The following is a 27,459-nucleotide window of genomic DNA, read 5'->3' on the forward strand; positions in this document are numbered from 1 at the left end:
GCTAGGACTTCCGAAACTATGTTGAATAAAAGTGACAAGAGTGGACATCCTTGTCTTTTTCCTGATCTTAGAGAAGAAAATGCTTTCAGCTTTTCACCATTGAGTATGATATTAGCTGTGGATATGTCATATATGGCCTTTATTATGTTGAGGTATGCCCAGTTTCCCTCTATGCCCAGTTTCTGAAGAGTTTTTTTTAATCATAAATGGATGTTGAATTTTATTAAAAGCTTTTTCTGCATCTGTTGAGATGATCATATGGTTTTTATTCTTCAATTTGTTAATGTGGTGTATCACATTGATTGATATGCAAATCTTGAAAAATCCTTGCATCCCTGGAATAAATCCCACTTGATCATGGTGTATGATCCTTTTAATGTATTGTTGGATTTGGTTTGCTAACATTTTGTTGAGGATTTTTGCATCTGTGTGCATCAGTGATATTGGCCTGTAATTTTCTTTTCTTCATGTGATATCTTTGTCTGGTTTTGGTATCAGGGTGACAGTGGCCTCATAGAATGAGTTCAGAAGTGTCCTTCCTTGCCAGTTCTTTTGGAAGAGTTTCAGAAGGATAGGTGGTAACTCCTCTCTAAATGTTTGCTAGAATTCACCTGTGAAGCCATCTGGTCCGGACTTTGGTTTGTTGGGAGTTTTTAAATTACTGATTCAATTTTAGTGCTGGTAATGGGTCTGTTCTTATTTTCTGTTTCTTCCTGGTTCAGTCTTGGGAGATCATACCTTTCTAAGAATTTATCCATTTCTTCTAGGTTGTCCAATTCATTGGCACATAGTTGTTCATAGTAGTCTCTTATGGTCCTTTGTATTTTTGTGGTATTGTTCGTAACTTCTCCTTTATCATTTCTGATTTTATTGATTGGACCCTCTCCCTTTTTTTCTTCGTGAGTCTGGCCAAAGGTTTATGAATTTTGTTTATCTTTTCAAAGAACCAGTTTAGTTTATTGATCTTTTCTAATTTTTCAGTCTCTTTCATTTCTTTCTGCTCTGAAAGCTTTATGATTTCTTTCCTTCTACTAACTTTGGGGTTTGTTTGTTCTTTCTCTAGTTGCTTTAGGCATAAGGTTAGGTTGTTTATTTGAGATTTTTCTTGTTTCCTGAGGTAAGCTTATATCACTATAAACTTCCCTTTTAGAACTGCTTTTGTTGTGTCCCATAGTTTTTGGATTGTTGTGTTTTCCTTTTCATTTATCTCTAGGTATTTTTGATTTCCTCTTTGATTTCTTCAATGATCTATTGGTTGTTCAGTAGCATATTGTTCAGCCTCCATGTGTTTGTGTTTTTTGCAGTTTTTTCCCTGTAGTTGATTTCTAGCCTTATAGCATTGTGGGCAGAAAAGATGCTTGATGTGATTTCAGTTTTCTTATATTTACAAAAAGGCTTACTTTGTGGCCCAGCATGTGATCTATCCTGGAGAATGTTCCACGTGCACTTGAAAAGAATGTGTATTCTGTTGCTTCTGGATGAAATGCTCTATAAGTATCAGTTAAGTCCATCTGGTCTAATGTGTCTTTTAAGGCCTGTGTTTCTTTGTTGATTTTCTGTCTGATGATCTGTCCATTGATGTCAGTGGGGTGTTAAAGTCCCCCACTGTTATTGTGTTACTGTCAATTTCTCTTTTTATGTCTCTTAACATTTGTCTTATATATTGAGGTGCTCCTATGGTTGGGTGCACAAATATTTACAATTGTTATATCTTCTTGGTTTGATCCTTTGATCGTTATGTAGTATCCTTGTCTCTTACGACAGTCTTTATTTTAAACGGACTATGTCCTTTGACTTAGGAATTTGCCAACTATAATAATAGATAATATAGAGTATTTCTTTAAAAACATAGATATAATTTTAAGTCTGAAATGAAATATTTTTAATTGGATTTTTCAGGACTTTACATACTGGGGTAATGAAGTCTATTCACTATATATATAGGAAATTGGTTGTGATACATGTATGGTTATGCCGCAAGAGCCTAGTTCATCTTACATGGCAGGGGGTCTCAATCCACACTTATTTTTCCTGGACCTGGCTCAGGATGACAACTTTGTTACCTTGTCTCTTTTAAACCGACTTTGTAATGGAACCGCCCTGATCTCATTGTAGTCTGTTTACAGTGATCACACAGCGTGAGTTTTCCTGGACAGTTCTAATTTCAAATATTCTATTCTAGTGTCAAACCATATGTTGTGATTTTTTATTTAAAAATAAAAATTTCATAACGGTATATGTTGTTGGGAATTTGGCTCCACCCATCTTGGCCTAGTTAAACTTAGTCCATAAGTAATACTGGTGAGTTGTTGAAGTAAGTGAATATTTATTTTCTCAGAATATTTAGTGAATTTATTATGGGTAACCTTTCATTTAAGCATATTGTTGTGTGTTTCCCAGGTTTTCTGTTCTTCACAAAATATATAGTCCCTATATTAGGTGATTTTAGAAACTTAGTGTTCATTTTCTTGGGCACAATAGTAGCATGTGGTAATGTAGGAAAACAACCTTATTCTCAGAAGATGCATGCTGAAGTATTTAGATGTAATGTGCCGTGATGTTCTGCATATACTTTCCAGTGGCTCAAAATAAAAATGTGTGTGTGTGTGTGTGTGTGTGTGTAGAAAGCAAGTGAGAAGATACAGTAAAATGTTAGTGTGTGTGTAGAAAGCAAGTGAGGAGATACAGTAAAATGTTAGTGTGTGTGTAGAAAGCAAGTGAGGAGATACAGTAAAATGTTAACAGTTGAAGCAAAGCAGAAGTTATATGGGTGTGTTCATTATACTACTACTTTAACTTTTCTATGGATATTTGGAATTTTTTATCATAAAGAGGGAAAATATATACACTCCCTTTCTGTAAATTATGCTCCTTTTTGTCAAGGTATGTAGCATTTTAAAATATTTGACCCAAGGCAACATATATAAATTATATTTATATTTCTAGAGTTGCTTTTATTTATATTTGTTTCTACCTTTACCTTTTATAATTGTTATATTTGTATTTATAGTCTTAAATTTTTTGCATCAAGCATTATATGTATAGTTTTAAGAATAGTTATACACATGCCCAAATACCCACCACCTAGGTTAGGCAATATAAATTACAGTTTCTTAGAAGCCCCCTGTTTCCCCTCCTATCCCTATAGCAGAATCCAGTATTCTTGCTTTTGTGGTAATTATTACTGTTCTCTTCTTTGTAGTTTTACCAACCAGGTGTATATTCTTTTTTTTTTTCATTTATATATATCTGTTGACTTTTTTAAAAAAACTTTTGTTTGGAAGTATAGTTGATTTACAATATTATATTAGTTTCAGATGTACAACATAGTGATTTGATGTTTTTATAGATTATACTCCATTTAAAGTTATTACAAAATAATGTATTTCCCTGTGCTCTCAATATATCCTTGTTGCTTATTTATTTTATACATAGTAGTTTGTATCTCTTAATCCCATACTCTATCTTGCCCCTTCCTCCTTCCCTCTCCCCACTGGTAATCACTAGTTTATTCTCTATATCTGTGAATCTGTTTCTGTTTTGTTATATACATTTATTTGTTTTATTTTTAGATTCTACTTATAATTGATAACATAGAGTATATGTCTTTCTCTGTCTGACTTATTTCACTAAGTATAATACCCTCTAGGTCCATCCACTTTGTATGCACTGTTGGTAGGAATGTAAGTTGCCACTGTGGAAAACAGTATGGAGGTTCCTCAAAAAAGTAAAAATAGAACTAACATATGATCCAGCAATTTCACTGCTGGGTATATGTCTGAATAAAATGAAGACATTAGTTTGAAAAGATACATACACCCTAGTATTTATAACAGCATTATTTACAATGGCCAAGATAGGAAGCCTAAGTGGTCATCAAGAGATAAATGGATAAAGAAGATGTGATAGATAGATGGATAGATAGATTATAGACAGCCAGACACACACATGATATATATATGATATATATATACACACAATATATATATGATATATATACACACACACAATGAAATATTACTTAGCCATAAAAAGGTATATATTCTTAAACAATATATTATGTAGTCTTGCTGGATTTGACAATATATTATTTGGTCTTGCTGGATTTGAACTTTATATAAATGGAATAATATTTTGTGTATGCTTCTGTGATTTGCTCTAGGGTATACTTTTGAGGATCATGATCCCATTTTGATTTATGAAACTGTAGTTTATGCATTTTCAGTGCTATATAGTATTCCACTAAGTGATTTTTTTTTTCTGTTTTATACATCCATTCTCTGTTGACTAATATTTGAATCATTTCTCATCTTTAGCTATTACAGACAATGCTGCTATGAACATTTTTATACATGTTTCCCAGAGAACAAGTGCAAGAATTTCATTATAGTATTTTCCAATAGGTGTTTAGAAATTGCTGAATAGTAGAATATTTGCATCTTCAACTTTACTCAATTATGCACAATTATTTTCCAAGGTGGGTGTACCAGTTTACATTAAGAGTTCCCGTTGCTCAGTACTCTTCATTAATTTGCTATTGCCAGGTTTTGAATTTTCACCAATCTGGTGGCTGTCAAATGATATTTCATTATCATATTTCCCTCACCACTAATGGGATTGAATATAATTTCATGTGGTTCCCATAGATTTTGGCCATTCTAATTTCCTCTTCAGTGAAGTGCTTGTTCAAGTCTTTTAGTTTTCTGTTAGAGTTATTTGTCTTTTCTTATTGCTTTATAGGAGCTGTTTATATATTCTGGATGTTGTTTGTTTTGTTTTGTTTCAGTTATATTGGTACAAATATTTTCTACCATTTTGTGGCTTATTTCACTGTGTAATTTTTTTTATGATAGAAGTTCTTAATTTTAATATAATTGGATTCAGTATTCTCTGTTAAGGTACACTCTTTCTGGGTCATATTTAAAACGACATAAATGTATCTTATATGTTGAATTCTAAAATTTTACAGTTTTACCTTCCACACTGTTTTGTTTTAGTTAGTAGACTTCATATTTTAGAGAAGTTTTAGGTTTACAGAAAAGTTGAGCAGAAAGTACAGAGTTTCCATGTTTTCTCTCTCTCTCCCCTCCACCCTGCAGTTTCCCCCAATTATTAACATCTTCTGTTAGTGTGGTATATTTGTTACAATTGATAAACAAATAGTGATACATTATTATTAACTAAAGTCCATAGTTTACATTAGGATTTACTCTTTGTGTTGTACGGTTCTATAGATTTTGGCAAATGCATAATGTTGTGTAACCACCTTTATAGTTTCATGCAGAATAGCTTAACTGCTCTAAAATCCCCTGTGCTCCACCTATTCATCCCTCCCTCTTTTTCCTCAAACACCTGGCAATCACTGATCTTTTTACTGTCTCTGTAGTTTTTCTTTTCCAAAGTATTATATGATTGGAATCATATAGTATGTAGCCTTTTCAGACTGGCATCTTTCACTTAGCAATATGCATGTAAGTTTTCTCCATGTCTTTTCATGGCTTGATAGCTCTTTTTTTTTTAATTGCTGGATAATATTCCATTGTATGGATGTGCCACGGTTTGTTTATCTATTCACCTTTTGAAGGGCATCTAGGTTGCTTTCAGTTTTTAGTGGTTATGAATAAAGCTGCTGTGAACATTCGTGTGCGTGCTTTTGTGTGTACGTAAATCAATCCCTTTGGTTTCTGAGTCAGATAGGGGTCTAATTTTATAACTAGTTGACTGGCATCCTATACTGGAAAGTCCATTCTTTCTCCACTTTGTGAAATTCCATCTCTCTCATAGATCAAGTGTCTGTATATGAAAGATTGTATTTGGAGGCTCTGTCCTATCCCATTGGTCTGTTTGTTTAATTCACTATGAAATACCAGGGCCTTTGTTTGTATATACAAGTTGGGAGTTTGGGAGAGACATGTAGGCTGGATTTGGAGAGTCATCAGTATATGGATGGTATTCAAAGCCATGAGGTTGAATGGCATCTTCAAGGGACTCTTCAAATGAGTGAGTTTATATGGAAAAGAGAAGGAATCTGTATTAGTTTCCTATGGCTGTTGGAAAAAATGTGGTAATCAATTACCACAAACTTAGTGGCTTAAAACAATAGAAGTTTGTTTTTTTATTGTTCTGGAAGTCAGAAGTCTAAACTAAGTCTTACAGGGCTAAATTGTGCTATCAGCAGGACTGTGCTCCTTCTAGAGGCTTTCGCAGAGAAACTGTTTCATTTTTGAGCACCTAGAGCAGCATTCCTTGAAGCCTTGGTTCATAGCCCCTTTCTCCATCTTTAAAGCCACTGGAGTACACTAGCATCTTTTCTATCTTAACTGCTTCCTTCTGCTTCTGTCACATGACCTTTTCCATCTGTGTGGATTCTTCTTATGCCTCCTTTTTAAAAGGACACTTATGATTGCATTTAAGGCCCACCTAGGTATTCAAGGATAATCTTCCATCTCAAGATTATTAAGTTAATCACTTCTGCAAAGTCTTTGCCATGTAAAGTAATATTCATAGGTTCCAGGTATTAGGACATGGACATCTTGGGGGGCCTTTATACAGCTTACTGCGGTCTTCCCTGTGGCCCCCAAGGATTCATGTGTATCCACATGCAAAATACATTCACCCCAACCCAACATCTCCAAAGTCTCGACCCATTGTAGCATTCACTCAAAGTCCAAAATCTCATCTAAATATTATTAGCTTAGAAGTCCCAAATCTCATCATCTAAATCAGGTATGGGTATACTCTAGTTATGATCCATTCTGGAACAAAATTCCTCTCCATCATGGACCTGTTGAACTAGGAAACAAATTATATGCCCCCAGAATACAGTGGTGGGACAGGCATAAGATAACAGTTACAGTTATTTCAAAAGAGAGTCAATGGAAGGAAGAAAGGACTCACTGGTCCCAAGAAATTTTAAAATCCAGTATTGAAAATCTTACTAGGTTTCAAGGCCTGAGAGTAATCTTCTGTGACTTGAGGCTCTGCCCTCTGGGCCATATGTTCCACCCTCTGAGTCACCCTTCGTTTTTCTTGAAAGGTATCACATTTGTAGCTAAGTATTTTATCAACCTGTTTCCTGCTTGCAGAATTTTGGAAGTTCGACAGTCTTCCTTCATTTCATCCTATCCTTGATCCTTTTCAAGGCAAGCAGGTAGTGTTTCTGCTGGTATAACATTCTCAAAAATCTTGTGAGTTCCCTGTGTATGACACATTGTTTCACACCATTAAACAAGAAGTTTCTCCACAGATCTTTCCTGGATAATCCCATCACTGTTCCTGGCTTCTGTTGAGATGGTTGAGGGGATGCATGAATCACACACCTAATCTCTTCAACATTAGCAAAAGGTTGTCCAGCCACATCCTTGACCTTCTCTCCAGAACATGTTTTTCTAACAATGTATCTCCTAATTTGAACATCTTTTGAAATACAGATAGGCTGAGAATTTTCAAATCATCAAGTGCTGGTTTCTTTTTGCTTAGATTTTTGTTCATTTCTTCCCTCAATCTATCTCATTCCTCTTGCATTTTATTATAAGCTGTAAAAAGAATCCAGACTGCAACTTAAGTGCTTTGCTTGGAAGTCTCCTCAGCTAAATGTCCAAGTCCATCATTTACAGTTTCTGCTCTCCACATAACTGCAAGACACAATTCAGTTAAGCTTTCTGCCACAATATAACAAAAATCACCTTTTCTTCAGTTTCTAATAAGATGTTTCTCATCTCTTTCTGAACCCTCAACAGCAGCATCATTCTGAGCCCTTACCAATTAAATTAGTTTACTATTACTTGTTTCCTATGGTTGCTATAACAAACTACCACAAGCTTAGTGGTTTAAAGCATAGAAATTTATTTTTTTATGGTTCTGGAGGTCAGAAATCCAAAATGTCTAATGAGACTAAATCAAGATTTCAGCAGGGCCACACTTTCCCCAGAGACTCTAGGAGAGAATTTGTTTCCTTGCCTTTTTCAACATCTAATTAGAGCTGTATTCCTTGCATTTCTTGTCTTGTAGTCCCTTCTTCTGTGTGAAATCTCCTTCTCCCTTCCTCATGTAGGAACACTTGTGATTGCATTCAGGGCTCATCCAGATAATTCAGAATGATTTCCCCATCTTTAGGATTTTAAATTAAGACCCTCAACTTAATCACATTTCAGAGTCTTTGCCATATAAGGTAACATTCACAGGTTCCAGGAATTAGGACATGGTATCTTGAGGGTATTATTATTCAGCCTACCACAAGGTTTGAGGATCGGTCCCCAGAGCATAGCAATGTTAAAAGATGGAGGAGAAGAGGAGGAACCAGCAAAAGAGACTGAAAAGGAACAATCAAGGAGGTAGGAAGATAGCCAGGAGAGTGTGGTATCCTGGAAGTTAAGTGAGGAAAATGTTCTAAAAGGAGGGAGTGATCAACTGGTTCAGATTCTGCTAAAGCTCAAGACGAGGACTGATCACTCACTATCGAATAGTTAGCAACAAAGGAGGTCCTTGGTGATCTTGACAAGCAGTTTAGCTTCATAAACCCTTTCAGTGCAAAAGATCCTCCCTAATCCCCCCCAAACATGATAATGAAAAATTATTATAGTAACATGAAATAATGATTTATTTTATGAAGAAAATCTCTTGAAGGGCAAGGCCATGTCACGCTTTGTATAGTACCTACCAGAGTTCACCTCTACTCCTGGTTTTATCACTCAGTAGAGATAACATGTGACTACAGAATGGAACACAGGAACCAGTTTCTGGGATCTCTCCTCATTAGCAGCTTACTTAAGAGGTCCCCCCTCCTCCTCCTGCCCCATTCATACTAGAAGAACGTGATAATGGGGATTTTCTCTACTCCTGCCTCTGTCCAGATTTTCACATGGAGATTTGAAAGCTAAAAGATTTGGGAGGGTTCTTCTTTTTCCATATATTTTTAAAAATTCCATTCTAAGCTGTAGGTCTCCCTAACTGCTATGATTTTCTGAGCCTTAGTTCTCATTACTGTTCCTTCCCATCTTTTACATACTTCTAGGCTTATTCTTCTTTTGAATTGTTTTAGTTCCCCAGCTCTCACTTTACAGAACCCACATCTAGTTTTTCATTTACTAGGCCGAAATGACCCTTATGACAGTCTTTTTTTTTTAACGTCTTTAATGGAGTATAATTGCTTTACAGTGGTGTGTTAGTTTCTGCTGTATAACAAAGTGAATCCGCTATATGTATACATATATCCCCATATCCCCTCCCTCTTGCATCTCCCTCCCACCCTCCCTATCCCATCCCTCTAGGTGGACACAAAGCACCGAGCTGATCTCCCTGTGCTACGCAGCTGCTTCCCACTAGCTATCTGTTTTACATTTGGTAGTGTATATATGTCCATGCCACTCTCTCACTTCGTCCCAGCTTACCCTTCCCCCTCCTCGTGTTCTCAAATCCATTCTCTACGTCTGCGTCTCTATTCCTGTCCTGCCCCTAGGTTCTTCAGAACCTTTTTTTTTTCTAGATTCCATATATATGTGTTAGCATATGGTATTTGTTTTTCTCTTTCTGACTTACTTCACTCTGTATGACAGTCTCTAGGTCCATCCACCTCACTACAAATAACTCAATTTCGTTTCTTTTTATGGCTGAGTAATATTCCACTGTATATATGTGCCACATCTTCTTTATCCACTCATCTGTCGATGGACACTTAGGTTGCTTCCATGTCCTGGCTACTGTAAATAGAGCTGCACCCTTATGACAGTCTTGTGGTCTTCTCTTATTCAATAACTATTTTTCTGTGTTTGCTGCCACCATTTTCTATGTGAGCATTTCTGATATTCAGTTGTTATAACATTTCCCTTCTAATTTTGCCTAAATGCTTTTTTAAGAAAAATTTACTCTGAAATTTTAACTATTACTTCCTTAGGTAGGTTATTTATTATCACTGTACTACTAGCCACACATTGTTGTCTGAAAAGGAGAGCATTTTGGAGTTATAATGTGTTATAATGTATCTAAAGTGCAAACAAGTTCCTTATATTTTTAGTAATTTTTCCGTTAAGAATCAGGGAAACAATTTAGGTGTGAAGACATTGCTTCAGTCATTTGAAGCCTGGTACAATTGACCCTTGAACAACATGGGTTTGAACTGCACGGATCCATTATATGCAGATTTTTTTCAACAGCAAATGCTACAGTACTACACAGTTGCAGTTGGTTGAATTCACAGATGTGGAGCAGCACTTACGGAGGAACCTTGGATGCAGAGGGCCGACTCTAAGTTATATACAAGTTTCCACTGCATGGAGGCTTGGCACCACTAACCCCTGTGTTGTTTAAGGGTCAAATGTACTTTCGCATCATCATTTGCTTCTTCCCCAGAAACAGATTTTGGTCATTTAATATTCTAAATTGTCTGTGTATGTATATGTGTGTTTGTATAACAGCTTTATTGAGCTGTAATTCACAATTCACTCATTTAAAGTGTACAGTTCATTTTTAGTATATTTGTTTAGTATATTCACAGAGTTGGGGATCCATCATCATAATCAATTTTAGAACATTTTCATTAACTGAAAAACCAAACTAGCACCGCCAGCCATCACTACCCTGTCCCCCACCCCTAGGCAATAACTAATTTACTTTCTATCTTTTATTTATTTATTCATTTTTTCCTGGATGTATTTTTAACATCTTTTTTGGAGTATAATTGCTTTACAATGGTGTGTTAGTTTCTGCTTTATAACAAAGTGAATCAGTTATACATATACATATGTCCCCATATCTCTTCTCTCATGTCTCCCTCCCTCCCACCCTCCCTATCCCACCCCACTAGGTGGTCACAAAGCACCGAGCTGATCTCTCTGTGCTACACGGCTGCTTCCCACTAGCTATCTGTTCTACGTTTGGTAGTGTGTATATGTCCATGCCACTCTCTGACTTCGTCCCAGCTTACCCTTCCCCCTCCCCATATCCTCAAGTCCATTCTCTAGTAGGAGGTCTGTGTCTTTATTCCCGTCTTGCACCTAGGTTCTTCATGACTTTTTTTTTTAGATTCCATATATATGTGTTAGCATACAGTATTTGTTTTTCTCTTTCTGACTTACTTCACTGTGTATGACAGACTCTAGGCCCATCCACCTCACTACAAATAACTCAATTTCGTTTCTTTCTATGGCTGAGTAATATTCCATTGCATATATGCGCCACATCGTCTTTATCCATTCATCTATTGATGGACACTTAGGTTGCTTCCGTGTCCTGGCTGTTGTAAATAGAGCTGCAATGAACATTTTGGTACATGACTCTTTGAATTATGGTATTCTCAGGGTATATGCCCAGTAGTGGGATTGCTGGGTCGTATGGTAGTTCTATTTTTAGTTTTTTAAGGAACCTCCATACTGTTCTCCATAGTGGCTGTGTCAATTTACATTCCCACCAACAGTGCAAGAGGGTTCCCTTTTCTCCACACCCTCTCCAGCATTTATTGTTTGTAGATTTTTTGATGATGGCCATTCTGACTGGTGTGAGATGATATCTCATTGTAGTTTTGATTTGCATTTCTCTAATGATTAATGATGTTGAGCATTCTTTCACGCACATATGGTCACCTTATCTTTGAAAAAGGAGGCAAGAATATACAGTGGAGAAAAGACAGCCTCTTCAATAAGTGGTGTTGGGAAAACTGGACAGCTACATGTAAAAGAATGAAATTAGAACACTGTCTAACACCATACACAAAAATAAACTCAAAATGTATTAAAGACCTAAATGTAAGGCCAGACACTATCAAACTCTTAGAGGAAAACATAGGCAGAACACTCTGACATAAATCACAGCAAGATCCTTTTTGACCTGGCTCCTAGAGAAATGGAAATAAAAACAAAAATAAACAAATGGGACCTAATGAAACTTAAAAGCTTTTGCACAGCAAAGGAAACCATAAACAAGACAACCATCAGAATGGGAGAAAATATTTGCAAGTGAAGCAACTGACAAGGGATTAATCTCCAAAATTTACAAGCAGCTCATACAGCTCAATATCAAAAAAACAAACAACCCAGTCCAAAAATGGGCAGAAGACCTAAATAGACATTTTTCCAAAGAAGATATACAGACTGCCTACTTTCTATCTTTTAAATCTATAGGTTTGCCTATTCTGGACACTTCATCTAAATGGAATCATGTAATATGAGGCTTTTTCTGTCTGGTTTCTTGTACTTAATGTTTTCAAGGTTCATCCATGTTACTGTATATATCAGCACCTCATTCCTGTTTATAGCCAAATAATATTCCATTGTTTGAATATACCACGTTTGGTTTTCCATTTATCAACTGATGGTTTGTTGCCACTCTAAGCTGTAGCTCTCCCTAACTGCTATGACTTTCTGAGCCTTAGTTCTAATTACTGTTCCTCCCCCCCCCCATCTTTTATGTACTTTAGTTATTATAAATAATGCTGCTGTGAACAAGTTTGTGTAAGTTTTTGTGTAGACGTATGTTTTCATTTCTCTTGGGAATGGAATTGCTGAATCATGTGATAGTGCTAGGTTTAAGCTTTTGAGGAATTGTCAGACTATTTTCCAAAGTGGCTACACTATTTTACATTCCCACCAGCAGTATATAAGGGTTCCAGTTTCTCTACATCCTCACCAACACTTGCTATTATCTATATTTTTGATTATGGCCATCTTAGTGGGTATAAGTTGGAATCTCATTGTGGGTTTTTTTTGTTTGTTTGTTTTCATTGTGTTTTTGATTGGTATTTCCCTAACAGCTAATGATCTTAGTATTTTTTCATATGCTTATTTCCTGTTTGCATATATTATTTGGAGAAATGTCTATTCTGATCCTTTGCCAATTTTTTTATTGGGTGATTAGTATTTTTTTTGAGTTGTAAGAGTATTTTTATATATTCTATATCAAGTTGCTTATTAGATATATGATTTTCAGGATTTTCTCCCAATCTGTGGGTTGTCTTTTCACTGTCTTATGGGGTCCTTTGAAGCACAAAAATTTTTAATTTTGATGAAGTCCTATTTGTTTGTTTGTTTGCTTGCTTGTGCTTTTGGTGTTATATCTAAGAAACTATTGCCTAAACTAAGGTTATGAAGATTTGCACTTATGTTTTCTTCTAAGAGCCTTATACTTTTGGCTCTTACGATTAGGTCTTTGATCCCTTTTGAGTTAATTTTTGTATATAGTGTGAGATAGGCATCCACCTTCGTTCTGTTCCTCATCAGTATGCAGTTGTCCCAGCATCATTTGTTGAAAAGACTATTCTTTCCCTCATTAAATGGACTTGCCACTCTTCTTGAAAATCAGTTGACCGTAAATGTGAGGACTTATTTTTAGACTCTCAATTCTATTCCACTGATATATATGCCTATCCTCCTAACAGTACCACACTATTTTGATTACTGTAGCTCTGCAGCAAGTTTTGAATTCAGGAAGTGTGTCCTCCAACTTTGTTGTTCTTTTTCAAGATTGATTTGGCTATTTAGAAAAAATTTTTTTTTGATGAAAAACATAACGTAAAATTCACTCTCTTAACCATTTCTAACTGTACAGTTCTGTAATGTTTACATTTGCATTGCTGTGCAACCATTCTCCAGAACCCTTTTCAGCTTGCATAACTAAAATTCTCTATCCATTAAACAACTCACATTTTCCCCTCTTCCCAGCCCCTGGTAACCACTATTCTACCTTGTTATATTTCTATGAATTTGACTACTTTAGATACCTCATATAAATGCAGCCTGGAAAACAGTCTGCACTTATTTGGAAAACAGTCTGACAGTTGCTCAGTCATACAGTATTCAACTTTTTATAATGGGCTTATTGCACTTTGCATAATGTCCTCAAGCTTGTGACAGGATTTCCTTCCTTTCTAAGGCTGAATAATATCCCATTGTATGTTTTGGCTATTTTTAATTCTGTGAATTTTCATATGAATTTTAGGATTAGCTTATCATTTTCTGCAAGGAAGTCAGCTGAGATTTGGTAGGGATTGCATCAAAGCTCTAGATTCTGCAGATCAAGTTGAGGAGTATCTCAACCGTAACAATATTGTCTCCCAACCCATGAACATGGGATGTCTTTACATTTATTTGGGTCTTCTTTAATTTCTTTCAGAAATGTTTTGTAGTTTTCATAGTTTAAGTTTTGTACTTGTTAAATTTATTCCTAAATATTTTATTTTTGTGTCATTGTAAATAGAATTGTTTTTCTTATTTTCATTTTTTGGTTTGGTAATTGCTACTGTATAGAAAAACAGTTGATTTTTATATATTGATCTTGTATCCTGCAACCTTGCAGAACTCATTTATTAGTTCTAGTAGTATTCTGGTGGATTCCTTAGAATTTTCTATGTACATGATCATGTCATCTCCAAATTGAGATAGTTTTACAGTATTATATTTAAATATAGTAATTCAACAAACACGTATTGAGGACTTGTTCTGTGTCAGGCACCGTGCTGCATGTTGGGAGTATAGAGATAAAAGGCATAAACTCCACTATCATAAAGTTTGCAATCTAGGTAGGGGACAGATCTTTAAACCAGTAATCACAATTCAGTGTTGTAAATACTGTGATTGAGAGATATATAAAGTACAGTGGTAGCACAGAGGGGAAGGGCTACTATACTGGGGAGAGTTAGGAAAAATTCCACAGATGAGCTTATACAGAGTCCTGGACCATTTTGTTAATAAGTAGCCGTGGTTATGATAACTTGTCATTTCAAGGCCAAAATGATCTTGGATATTTTAAAAGTATTATGTAGTACTTTGGCTTTAAGATTTTTTAGGTCTATCAAAATTTAAGCAGATTTGCATTAATAGTGAGACAATACCTCAAGTTTTCAAAGTATATACAGATGTTTGATTATGTAGTAAAGCTGTTGCTATAAAAGCATATGATCACATTTGGAAAATTGCTGTTGCATGTCTTGGCAGTTTATTAAGAACTGAAAACTTTTAAAACTAACTGGGGTTTTGATAGATTAAGTTCAAGGCCACCTTTTGTTTAAATGATGTTTTGTTTTCTGTAATTAGACCATGCTAGGTGAATTAAGTGTGTAATTAAAAGCAGAAGGTTTGGCTAATTCAGAGTAAATGAGTACAAAATACAAGGTCAGTATCCATCTCTAGTGAGACTCCAGATGAAGAGTGCACATGGAACTATTTATAAAACATTTTGCATGGTCCGATCTCCTCTAGTTTGCTGTCCATGGCTTTTAAATTAAAGTATTCACAGACTTTCAAAAAAATGTACCTGTAATATAGAAGCATGATCCCATTTACTGTGCTCATCTGAATGGGAAAACAAAAAAGATGAGAATCAAACTTCTATCCCAAATAAAAAGGTAAAGTATACTCCTCCTCTTTCAAAAGTGAACATTTAATATGTTGCTTGGCACACCAAGTTCATGGTTAGAACTCTGATAACTTTTGAGAGTTCTGAGTCTCAATTGTTTTCATTTTCACACACCCTGGAGATGTGCAAGTAAAACATCTCTAGTTTAATCTATTTCCTCAATGCTTAGTGTGGGTACCATGGGATGGGAAGTCTGGGAAGAGTTTTGTTTAGAATATTTTTTCTCTATGGTTGAGGAATGTGGTGCTTTTAGAAAACAGGTGTTTAATTTAGTGGTTTGACTACTGGAGGAAATTTGAATTGGTCACTGCAAGTGCAAAGCTTAAACTTCTCTTAGAAATCCCTTCACAGTTTAGTTCCTGGTGCCTCTCCAGCTCTTTCCTCACAGTTCTCCTTTCTGCAGTATCTGTGCTTCGGTTTGTCTGGACTTCTCTGGCGTCACAAACCCTCTCTTTATCCACCTGTCTTTTGCCTGTCTTTCTAGGCACTGTTTAAGGTTGATATCCTCAGGCGAAAAGATAGGTTAGGTCTCTCAATAAATGTTTCTCTAGTCGTTTATCAAGCTGTCATTATACACTCTAGGAATTACTTTTTCACCATCTCTCCTCTCCACATTTTAAATTCCTCTAGGGTAGAGATTGTGACTGTCAGAACTGTATTCCAGCACCAAGGGTAGCTTCTGGCTAATAATAGTGGCTCAAACAATATTTGTTCAGTGAAATACTTGTTGGGTAAATGCTACAGATCTTTAATTTAAATTATATTTAAATCAAGAGCAATACACGTATCAAAAATCTATGTTTTGCTATGGTAAAACAAAAATAAGTGGTCTCTTATTCTTTACTCTCAAATCACCTAAAATTAATTAAAAGACCTTTCTTTCTGGGCATATGGTATTATAAAACTCTTTAAGTTGGGGAATAGTTTGATAACTGTTGACCTGAAATACAAGATCTATTTTAGTTTCCTAACCTAAACCAATTATTTAGTTAAGCTTCCCATACAAACAGTTATAATGCAGTAAGGTCATTGTTTAATGGAAGAGTCTTTAAAACTACAATTGAGAATATACAAAGAACACCAAAATCTGCCTAATAGAGAAAGGGGATGCTGTTTAAGAAGTTAGCATTTAAACAGATACCTAAGAATGAGTAAGAATGTACTAGGCAGGCAAGTGGGAAAATTGTGTTATAACATGTACTGAAGAAGTGGGCACAGGAAGACATAGTCAGTGTTACTAAAACCTGAAGTTGAGTTGGGAAGTGGTGGGAATGAGGAAAGAAAGTGGGCAGGTACATTTATGCCATATAAAGAAGTTTAGATTTTAGCTTATATAAAAATGAGAGCCACTGAAAAATTACAGTGAACTGATGTTCAGAAATTAGATTGCAAGAGCTTGAGGTTAGAGGTAGTGAAATCATTGAGGAGAATGTTGCAATATGACATGGTCTAAATGAGAAATGCATGAAGGCAATGAATGAATGGAAAGGGACGGTTTTGAGAGAATCTCTAGTGATTAGATCTAGGAAGTAAGGGAGAGCAAAGGATCTCAGATGATTCCCAGATGTTTTACTTGAACCACTGGGTGAGTGATGGCTCCATTCACTACGTTAAGGAATAATGACTTTTTAAGGGGTAACATGATGAATTAGTTTTAGATGTATTAATACTGTCAGAATTCAGAAAGAAGTGGTTTTTGAGACATATCCAGAATTAGAGCTCTACAGAAATGCCTATCTGGGGCTAGAGATTCAGAATTGTGGGTTATTTTTGAGCTGGTGTAATTGAAGTCATGAAAACAGAGGGAGACTAATAGACGGACTGAGGTGGCTCCCTATGGAGCACCGACAGAAGAAGGAATGTGATGTCTTAGATACTGAGGGAGGAGAGCTTTTCGAGAAAGAGGACGTAAATGTGTAAAAAGCTTCAGAAAGATTAAATCAATATGAGGGCTAAAAGCTGGAGATTGGATTTGACACGTAGAAGGTCAATGTTGCTTTTAAGTGAAGCAGCCTCCGTGAGATGGTGAGGCCTAAAGCCAGACTGCTTCAGAATGAGCAGTGAATCAAGGGGAAGAAATAGACTTCTTTCCAGGAGTAGCTTGTGAAAGAGGAGATATGAGGTGATAAAGGGAAACTTTTTTATTTTTTGGTTTGGTCTTAGATATGAAAAACTCGAGGATTTTTACATGCTGAAAAGAAAGAGCTAAGGTAGGAGTTTGAGGGTTGAATAAAGATAATCAATGGAATGAAGTGTCCCTGAGGAAAGAGGGTGGATGGGACCCTCATGCTCAATGGGAGCATTGATAGAGAAACCAGGTGAAGATGGAAGGAGGGAGAAGTGTTATTCTGGGTCAGAGCAGTTAGGGAATAAGGGTGGGTGCTGGCTTGGGGATGTGGAGAGGAGTGGCAGTTTGGAGATATTAATAATTAGTAATAATTACTCCCCTTTCCATTTCTCAATTCTGCCAAATATCTAGCAATTTCAAACCTGAACTACCATTGTCGGTCTCTCTGATTTTCCTATTCCCTCTAAGAACACAGCAAAACAACTTATTATTAGGATTGCTTCCATTATCCACAACACTGATTGTTTTTCCCTTTCTCAAAACTATTTCCATTGTAAATTATTATTATTTTCAACACATTTCTCTTGATTTTTAGACCTTTCTCCAATTTCACACTTCTTTAGATTAGTTTAATCCCCCACTACATTCTCTCTCCCATTCCAACTTTACAGAATCAGATATCCTTCTAACAAACTCCTGACAGCCAAGAAAGATGTCATTTTCTTAAAACTCTCTTAAATCCTGTTTGTACAGAAAGATCCTTGCAGAATGAATCAGAAATTGAAGTTTAATTCATTTTTTGTAGAGGAAGATATCTTTCTTATTTTGTTTCTTGCTTTTATTTTTACTTTTCTCTCTCATTCTTCTCTGCAGCTCCCACACTGTCTTCTCATTTTCAGTGTTGGGAATTTAGAAATATTTGTTTGCACTATTTAATAATTGATACAATAATCAGTGTTTTTCATTGAGCTTTATGGAAAAGAAACTTTATGAAAATTTAGTAATAACAAATGAATAATGTAGTGATTTCACCAAAGTCATGACTTAGTTTTTTAGAATGTGTTCTTTTTTCTTAGCTAGTAATTTACATTCTTCCCCTTTATTAGCAGTTCTATTTTAAAAAATTTTATTTCTGGCGTATATTTGAGTGCTACCTTTTATGTTTTGTTAAAGCATGTTAAATGGAGGTCAGTTAAGCCTTAATTTTGCTTGTGTATTAAAAATAGCCTTTATCTAAAAGATGAGTGAGAGCTAAGCATAAGTAACATGTATAATAGGATTTCTTTTTGTAGTTTTTAATTACTTTATTATTTGTGTAGACAAGAAAGTTTTATATGCCATTTTTAGCCTTCCTATATTAGTACTGTCCTCATGGTTCTTAAGATGCTGTTTTGATTTATGAACCCATATCTTTTGGTATATTAACTGCTAGTTTTTGAACTTCATAGCTGAGTTTCCCAGAATTGTTCCTACACTTGCTAAAGAATTAAGAATAAAATGAAAATATTTTTATATTCACTGCTATGTTTAAGTCTGTAATAGATAAGAAAGTAGAAATTGGTTTTCATTTATTAATAAGTATGCTAAATGGTCCTGAGAGCATTCATTATCATTTATTTGCAATAATAGATTTAAATATAATGCCAGATTATAAAATAATTGCTTTGCTATTATTTTGTTTTGATAAAAACAAAACTACACATAACACACACACACACACACACACACACACACACACACACCCCCTCATGTTTGTTTTGTGTAAGCAAGGAAAAGGTATGGAAGGTTACCACTAGTTGGTTATCAACGGTTATTTCAAGGAGGTACAGCTGGGAGATTAACTTTTTCTTTATATACCTTGCCATTTTTTTCACTTTTACATATGAAGAACATAAAATACAGAAAACATAAAGGAGAAAAAAAAACCCTCTGATCTCTTCTCTGAATTATCAGTAATTTCCAAACCTGCCTCTGAGTCATTTAGAAAGATTTGTTAAAAATCAGATCCCTGGGTCTGAAACGGAATCTCCAGGAGTGTTAAAAATATTAGACTAGTGGTTCTCAAACCTGGTGGATCATCAGAATTGCCTAAGAAGCTTTCAGAACATCTAGATTCCCTCCCTCGTGAATAGAGAATTTGAAGTTTTTAAATGGTTTATGGAACTTGCACCTCATTTTTTAAAAAGCTCCCATGTGATTCCAATGATCCACCAGGTTTGAGAACTACCGGTTTAATGATTTATTTGCTCTGTGGAAGACACTGTTCTGGGTGCTATAGTTATTTTAAAGAGTACTAAAACACAGTTTTTGCCTTCAAATTTACAGAATAGTTGGGGGTTGGGGGCGGTATAAAAAGGTGGAAAAGACTGATACGTAACAGCTGTTTTCACAGGACAAAAGAAAAATATGCCTTAAGTTGTAAAGTCAGTGAAAATAAGGTGTCAGCCATTACCTGTGTTAAACTCTATTATTTAATATTGTTTTGAAAGTTCTGCCTAATGCAGTAAGATAAGAAAATGAAATGAAGTATAAATATTGCAAAGGAAGTGAGAAATACCATAATCATTTAAAACTGAAAATATTATTGTCTAACTAGAAAACCCAAGATTAATCAACTAACATTTATGAAAATTTTAATTAAAAACACACCAGTAAGATGGTCAGTTACAAAATAAATTCAAAAATTAATGTTTCCTCTGTACCAGCACAAACAAAAATGTTTTTAAAGATCCTACTTATAATAACACAAATACATGAAAAAAATCGACAACCATACTTAAGAAATTTGCCTAACGAAGTAAACTTTAGGACTTAAGTAAACTATAGAACCAACCATATGAAATAAACTATGGAACGTAACTAAGGGACATAAAAACAATTTAGAGAAACATTCCATACTTCTGGATGGGAAGAGTTAATGTTTTAAAATTATACATTCTCCCCCCACCAAAGAAATTTTTTTTCTTTCCATCATGTAATGCAATTCCAGTTTTTTTTTTCTTTTTGCCAAACCTGACAGTGTATTTCTAAAGTTCACTTGAAGGAATAAACCAAACAGACTTGCCAAAAAAAAAAAAGAAAAGAAAAGAAAAAAGATATAATGTGAATAATTTGCATGAGCATGTTTTAAAACATTTCCAACGCCACAGTAATTAAAACAGCCTACTACTAACTTTTAAAAATCAGAATATAATAAAAGTGGATTTTTAATTACATACTCAATAAATAGGTATTATTGAAAGTGTTGAATCTGGTGTTGGTACAATCAGCTAAATATGTAGGAAAAATTCCTGTGGATTAAAGATTAAATGAAAGTTAAAAAGTAATAGGAAAAATGTGTACATAATCTTGATGTAGGGGAAGCCTTTTTAAAGGTATGGTAGTAAAGGCAGGAATTACTTTTTAAAAGGGTTTGATTTGACTGCATAAAGATTTTAGGTTTCTGGACAATAAAATAATCAGCTAAATTGAAAGGCAAATAAATTGGGAAGAAGTATTTATAATATGGTGCCCACACTCTTAATATAAAAAGAGCTCTTACCAATTAATGAAAAAAGATTAACTCCTAATGTTGGACTGGGAAGGAGGGGTGCACATGTAAATTTAAACTTTGAGAAGAGCAAATTGGCCATATGTATCAGAATCTTTAAAATTTTTTTATCCTTTTACCTCCTAATGGGAATGTAATCTAAGGAAATAGATATGTGCAAAAGAGCTTTAAGGATATTTTTGACAGCATTGTTTAATAAAAATTGAAAACATTTTATATGTCTAGAGACCCACTTCTTGAAATTCACCACTCACCATTCCTAGGCTGGTACTTTCATTTTCATGATAGAAGGGAGAGGCATCTCCATTTCACACAGCAGGTTGGAAAAAAGGATGAAAAAGGGCATGCCCCAGCCATCTTTTGAGGAAGGTGCCCCAAAACTGCCATATAATACTGGCCAGTACTTAGTCTCATGGCTACACCTAGCTGCAAGAGAGACTGGTAAATGTCTTTATTCTGAATGCCATGTGGCCAGCTAAAAATGTTATTTCTATGGAAGAAAGAGAACAGATATTGGGGGGCAGCTACCAGTCTGCGACACTACCCCTTCTCTGCATTTTCGTCTTCCATTTCTTAGTTTAGCCCTTACTTTGAGAACGCTGACTCATTCTGTCTCTTCTTCTGCAAACTGTGTGTCCAATCTGTAGACCATCTAGGTGAGTTCTTGACTTTCTCATACCCAGGAGCTACGTATCTACCTTTATCGTCAGTCACTGTATTCCCTGTCAGTATGTCATTCTTTCAGACATGAGGCATTTTTCCTATCCAAATATGGGAAATTAGTTGCAGTGCCTAGCAGATGAGGTTATTGCTACTAAACATTACCAGCTGGTTTGTAACATTTGGAAGTAGGAACAGAATCAATTCTAAATCTTCTGTTCTTCCTTTCTACTCGTCCCCATCCTCCCCAAGTAACTAGGAAACACTGTCAGCTTTGTACTGCATTGTTTAGGAGAACTCATGAACCTAGAGGGAGCAGTCCTACCTTTTACTGTCTTTTAATACGTTTGAGACGGTACAAGTTATGAAACTATCTGAATCCCACCCTTGAGGATCTTTCTTTCTAATCAAAAAGCAGCATATTTGTGCCCTATATGATAGGGAAGTATTTTTCAACATTGTATGTCAGTAAAACTGCTGCCAGAGCTCTGTTTGCTATCTGGTGAAGCCATGACAGTTATCTAGCTTTTCCTCAATATTTCACAGCCATCACTCATTGACTGGTTGGTACCAGAGAAAGAGAGAGAAGAGAGAGAGAGGGAGAGGGGAGGGGAAGGCAAGAGGAGGGGAAAAAAACACTGCCATCTTTTTCGGTTTTGTAACTTTTCCCTTCACATGATTCAGTGCTAGATTAATGTATATAAGGAAACTCTAGTATTCTGACAGTTATACCAAAAGTTATACCAACTCTCCATCATAGCTATTAGCTATTGCCTTCAATGGGAGGCAGGAAGGACATAGACATCCCATCTTCTAAGAGAGCACACAGATTATATAAAGTAACTTTGCTCGTGACCATATACTTAGTGAATGTTGAAGCTGGGATTCAAATCCAGCTCTTCCTAATTCCAGTGCCTGTTCCCCAACCATGGTGATACACTGAATCCCTAATAATGGAATGGAAACATGAGGATTGTCTTCATATATGTGAATGATGACCGTATGGCTATAGGATTGTATATGTTCTGTGTGTCTCCAGAGGGGGCCACTGGTTAGAAATGAAGGCAGTTTTTAACTAAATGTTATAGGAGGCATTTTTCAACAATTAGACTGAATTCAGAAATGAAATGGGTTGTATTTTTAGATAGTGATTGTTCATCACAAAATAGTCAGACTGAGGGTTTTTGTGGGGTTTTTTTTGCGGTACGCGGGCCTCTCACTGTTGTGGCCTCTCCCGCTGCGGAGCACAGGCTCCAGACGTGCAGGCCCAGCGGCCATGGCTCACGGGCCCAGCCGCTCCGCGGCATGTGGGATCTTCCCAGACCGGGGCACGAACCCGTGTCCCCGGCATCAGCAGGTGGACTCCCAACCACTGCGCCACCAGGGAAGCCCTGAGACTGAGGGTTTTGAAGGAGACAGAATAAAGTATTAGAAAGTACTGGACTTGTAGCCTGGAGGTATCAATTCTGTTTTGACCTCTTCTTATATGTTTGAATTAGCTGTTTGAGTCTCTGGGCATTTGTTTCCTAGTGAATTAAATGAAGGAGTTGGACTAAAACACCTCAGAGTCTCATTGTCTTTTAGGTAAATGGCTTACTTATTAAATGTTTGTCAAATGAATATCACAGCATAGTCCTCTCTGACCTAATGCCAGTGGCACATCCTTAATGTTCCCAACTCAAAGTAATCTACCTCCCTTTTATGCTGTGTAGTACTTTATCTTCACGTCTCATTGAATCGATCACTTTCTACTTTACAGTAAACATATTTATGAGACTCATGATGGCAAGATCTATATAATATCTTGTATCTGCCATTGTGCCTTACACAAAGTAGGCACTCAATAAATATTTGTTGAATAACTTAGATAAAATTACCTGATGCATGAGAGAATTGAAGACAACATCTTTGCAACCAGGTTTTTCTCTCACTTTCTGGAGAAACAGGTTACTCTGACACTTATCAGTGGTAGACCGATGCATGCATACAGTCTAAACGAAAGTCTCTATATTTGTGGCTTGAAGTTAAATTAAAACTTTTTCAGACAGGGCATTGACACCGACAGTAGCCACCTCAACTCAGCTTCACCTAATGAAAAACATCTACTAAACCACCACCTGGAACTCGTTAGATTCTTTCATTTGAGTTTTGCTGCCTTGACATTGTATCACACTGGGAATCTAAATATTATCTGGCTTTCTTTCAAGTATTGTTTCCTGAGAAGGTATTTGCCTAAAATTCATTCATATTCCTCTAATCTTTCTTCCTTTTCCCTTCCTCCCCTTGCCCCACCTTTTTTTCTACCACTTTCTCTTGACTTGCCTTTCACCTCTAAAATTCAGATGGCACAATGTCCTAGGGGTTGTGTACTATAATATATATGGTGAAGCGGAGGACCTGGTGAGTCAAGGTGAAACCAAAACACCTCAAAGTTGTGAGTAGCCTGATTCCAACACCTCTATGAAAACTTCCTTGAATCCCTTCACCATTTTTTTACACAATCATTAATGCCTTTCTGCACTCTCTCTCCTCTCTGTTTATGTATCTGTTTTCCCAGCCAGATAGGGGCTACATTTTATTCTTCTTTGTGTCATTATATGGTGTTGAATAAATAAGTGTGTGGACATGATTTATCCAGACAACTTCCTGTTTTTCTTGTAGGTTTTTCCCTACACAGGCAGATTGCGAAATTTCTGTTTTATAGATGAGGAACCTATAGCTTAAAGGAGTTAAACTTGCCCAACGCCAGAAAACAAGTATTTGGAGGAGCCAGGATTCAAATCCAGCGCTTTCTGGAGCCCAAGTTCTTTTTCATTCTGCTGCCAATGTATGTCTTTCAGTCTATTCCCGTCTTCTGATTTACACTGCTACAGTCCTTAATCATCTCTCATTACCTCTTCCTTAGAGCTTTGTCATAGTCCCCTACTCTGTCTACCTAGTCCTGTCTTCTTTTCCATTCCTACTCATGCATCATTATTCTGATCATATCTCCTTAGAGGAATCTTTGATGGCTCATTACTTGTAGGATAAAGGCTGAACTTCTTGGAATGTATCGATAACTACGCTGCCCCATAATCTGCCCCCGTTACCTCTCCAGCCTTATTTCCCACTCCTACTTCCTCTGTGCCCTCTCAACTCTAGTCTTACTCTGCCACTTCACTATCGTCTACACGTACGTGGCAGCCTCCAACTTCTTGGTCTTTACTTGTGCCTTTCTGTGTTATTTTGGCGGACCCTTCATCCCTGTTTTGCTAGTTGAAATTCCACCCAGCTTAACCCTATCCCTTCCGTTTAACATCAATTTCCCTGGTCGGAATTAATTCTTTCTCTGTGTGCTGCTTTTGTATTATAATTACTCATGACTCTATATGCCCCTGATATACTAATTGGAAGCCCTTTGAGAGTAAGGACTGTGTCTTCAGCTGACTGTATTCCAGAGGTTCATACAACAATTTGTCCATAAAACATACTCTGTAAGATTTTGTATGACTGAAATGAATCTGGCTTTTAAGGCAACAAAAAAAGTTCTACATACAATTTAATTTGACTAGTTGAATATGAGTTGTCTCCTGGCCTGCCTCTAAAGCATTGGATTTATAAATAAAATCTTCTGGATAAATCAGATGATTAAGTTTGCTTTGTCAAGAATGCCAAAAAAGATCAGACTTATTTTATTCTGCAGTATTTAGTATGCTATAGTATGTAGTTTGTTTATGTGAGTGTGTATATATATATATATATATATATATATATATATATATTCACATGTACATATTATGTGTAATAAACATGCCCATATAAGAAAGAGGGTCTTAAATTTTTAAATCTTATATTTTCCATTATGTAGAGTATTTTTAGATTAATCATTATTAATTGCACTACTGAAAAATCTAGTTCCAGTGTTTTCTTTCTATTTGCTTTGAAAAAAAAGGCAAACAGTAAAATATGGTGAAATAGTTCATTCACATAGTACATATATTAGTATAATAAGTTCACAAACTTGCAAGACTTTAATGTGGACTGTTCAGTCCTTTACCTTGCTGACTCTTACCTACTTTTCAAGACTAATCTGAGGTGTATCTCCTCTAGGAAAGCTTCCTTTAAGGGCCTGCCATTCTGTATTAGCAGCACCGACAGTTGCTTTTCTCCCTCAGGCAATTGCCACACCCAGCGTGGCACCATACCTGAAATATAGTAGACGTTCAGTAAAAGTTTGTAGCATGAATGAATGAACAAACAAATGAAAGAACTTAGCGACTTGGGGTGGGGGGGGTGTGCCTGAGTGTATACGCCTTCATTCAAAGTACAGCGGCAGATTTGTATGTACAGATACGGAAGGCTATCCGTGATACACTCTTTAGAGAAATAAAAACAAGTTGTAAGAAAAATAATTCCATTTTTGTAAAAAATATTTGTGTGTGTGTTGGGAAAAGGTCTGGAAGCTATGCAACAAGTCAGAGTTTTCCTCGGTGAGTTGGGTGGTTGGGAGTGGAGAGTCAGAATAGACTTTCACTATTTAGTACATTTTTGTATTGGTATTATTTGAACTTTACTATTCAATGTGCACTGCTTTTGTAATTTTTAAGTGACCAATAAAATATGTTCATGCTTCTGCTCAAAGTGTTAATGATACTTTAGTATCAAACGAAAACTATTTTTAAAGACAAAGTCTGGCATTTCCCCCCAATTTTTCTAGGAAGGAAATTATTTTCTTTGTTTAAATGTTTCCTGTTCCTTTTGAAAAATTGTAGGACTTAGAATAAAGTGGACTATTTTAAGTCTTTAAACCATGGTGGCACTTGTATTGGGAAACTGAATCTTCTCATTCAGTCTGTTAATGTTCATGGCCAGATTAGTAGAGACAGCTTTTTAAAGGTAGTAAGGAACTGACCAATTTTCACTGAATGGAGGTAGCAATCTTAGTTTTTTTGGACTGTCTTTCCCCCTCTTTTCAAACACATCCCTGGGTTCTTTTGGTTAACTTAATCTCGTGCCACTGAGCAGCTGGTCTTAATGATGATGGTAAACCATTTCTTCTGAGTCCAGGCCGGAATGAAAATACCACTGAAAGATACCCAAGATAGTTCACCACCCCTTACTTCCTTATCTTTTTTATGAACCAGGAAAATGGTCTTAGTAAAACAAGGTTTTTTGAGACTTCAGAATCTTGGTTATTTTAAGATCATTCCTAAAATTTTTTCACATGGTCCGGCTGCCAGACAGACTGTACGTCAATTTCCTGCAGTGTTTGGCAGGCCTACATATTCACTGACTTAAAAACAATTTGAATTTATTGATTTTGAAATTCGTGATTACTTTCTAAATTTTTTTTCCCCATCTAAATTTACTTTGGAAAAAAATATCCACAACAGAAAACACTGGCCCATTTTTGTGCCAAGACTTTCAGGGAAATATTTTATGTGATTAATATTGTGTAGCTAATCTGGTGTGAAAAATCAGTTTTATCCATTTTAACTTATGAGAGCATGACCATCCTGTGTGAACTATTTAAGGAGCCTATGACTTCACTAATCCAAATTTAAGTGTTTGTTACTGCCTTTATATGTGTTACATTAATCATTTCAATTAATATTGGGCCACTTTTCTTTTTAGGAATTGAATTATATTTCATCGACAGATCCGTATCTTTTCTTTCCAGGGTAATGTCCTAACCTTGCCATGGGCAAGCTGAGATTAGTGGACTCTGGACTTGGCTCAATGAAATACATAGTTCATGGTACCAGGCCATTTTAATAGGTCTGGATTCAGTTAGAAAGCTTCCTCCTAATCTATCTTTTCCTTTAAAACCATTTGTCCTAAAAGATTGGTGTTCTCTCTC

The 27,459-nt window shown here is 35.9% G+C and overlaps 1 protein-coding gene across 4 annotated transcripts in view; it reads left to right on the top strand.

Moving 5' to 3' along the window:
• STK3 (serine/threonine kinase 3) overlaps positions 1 to 27,459 on the top strand; it is a 321,854-nt gene that overhangs the window by 260,404 nt on the left and 33,991 nt on the right. The window lies entirely within an intron of this gene.

This window comes from Stenella coeruleoalba, assembly GCF_951394435.1.
Source record: "Stenella coeruleoalba genome assembly, chromosome: 17".
Taxonomy (NCBI): domain Eukaryota; kingdom Metazoa; phylum Chordata; class Mammalia; order Artiodactyla; family Delphinidae; genus Stenella; species Stenella coeruleoalba.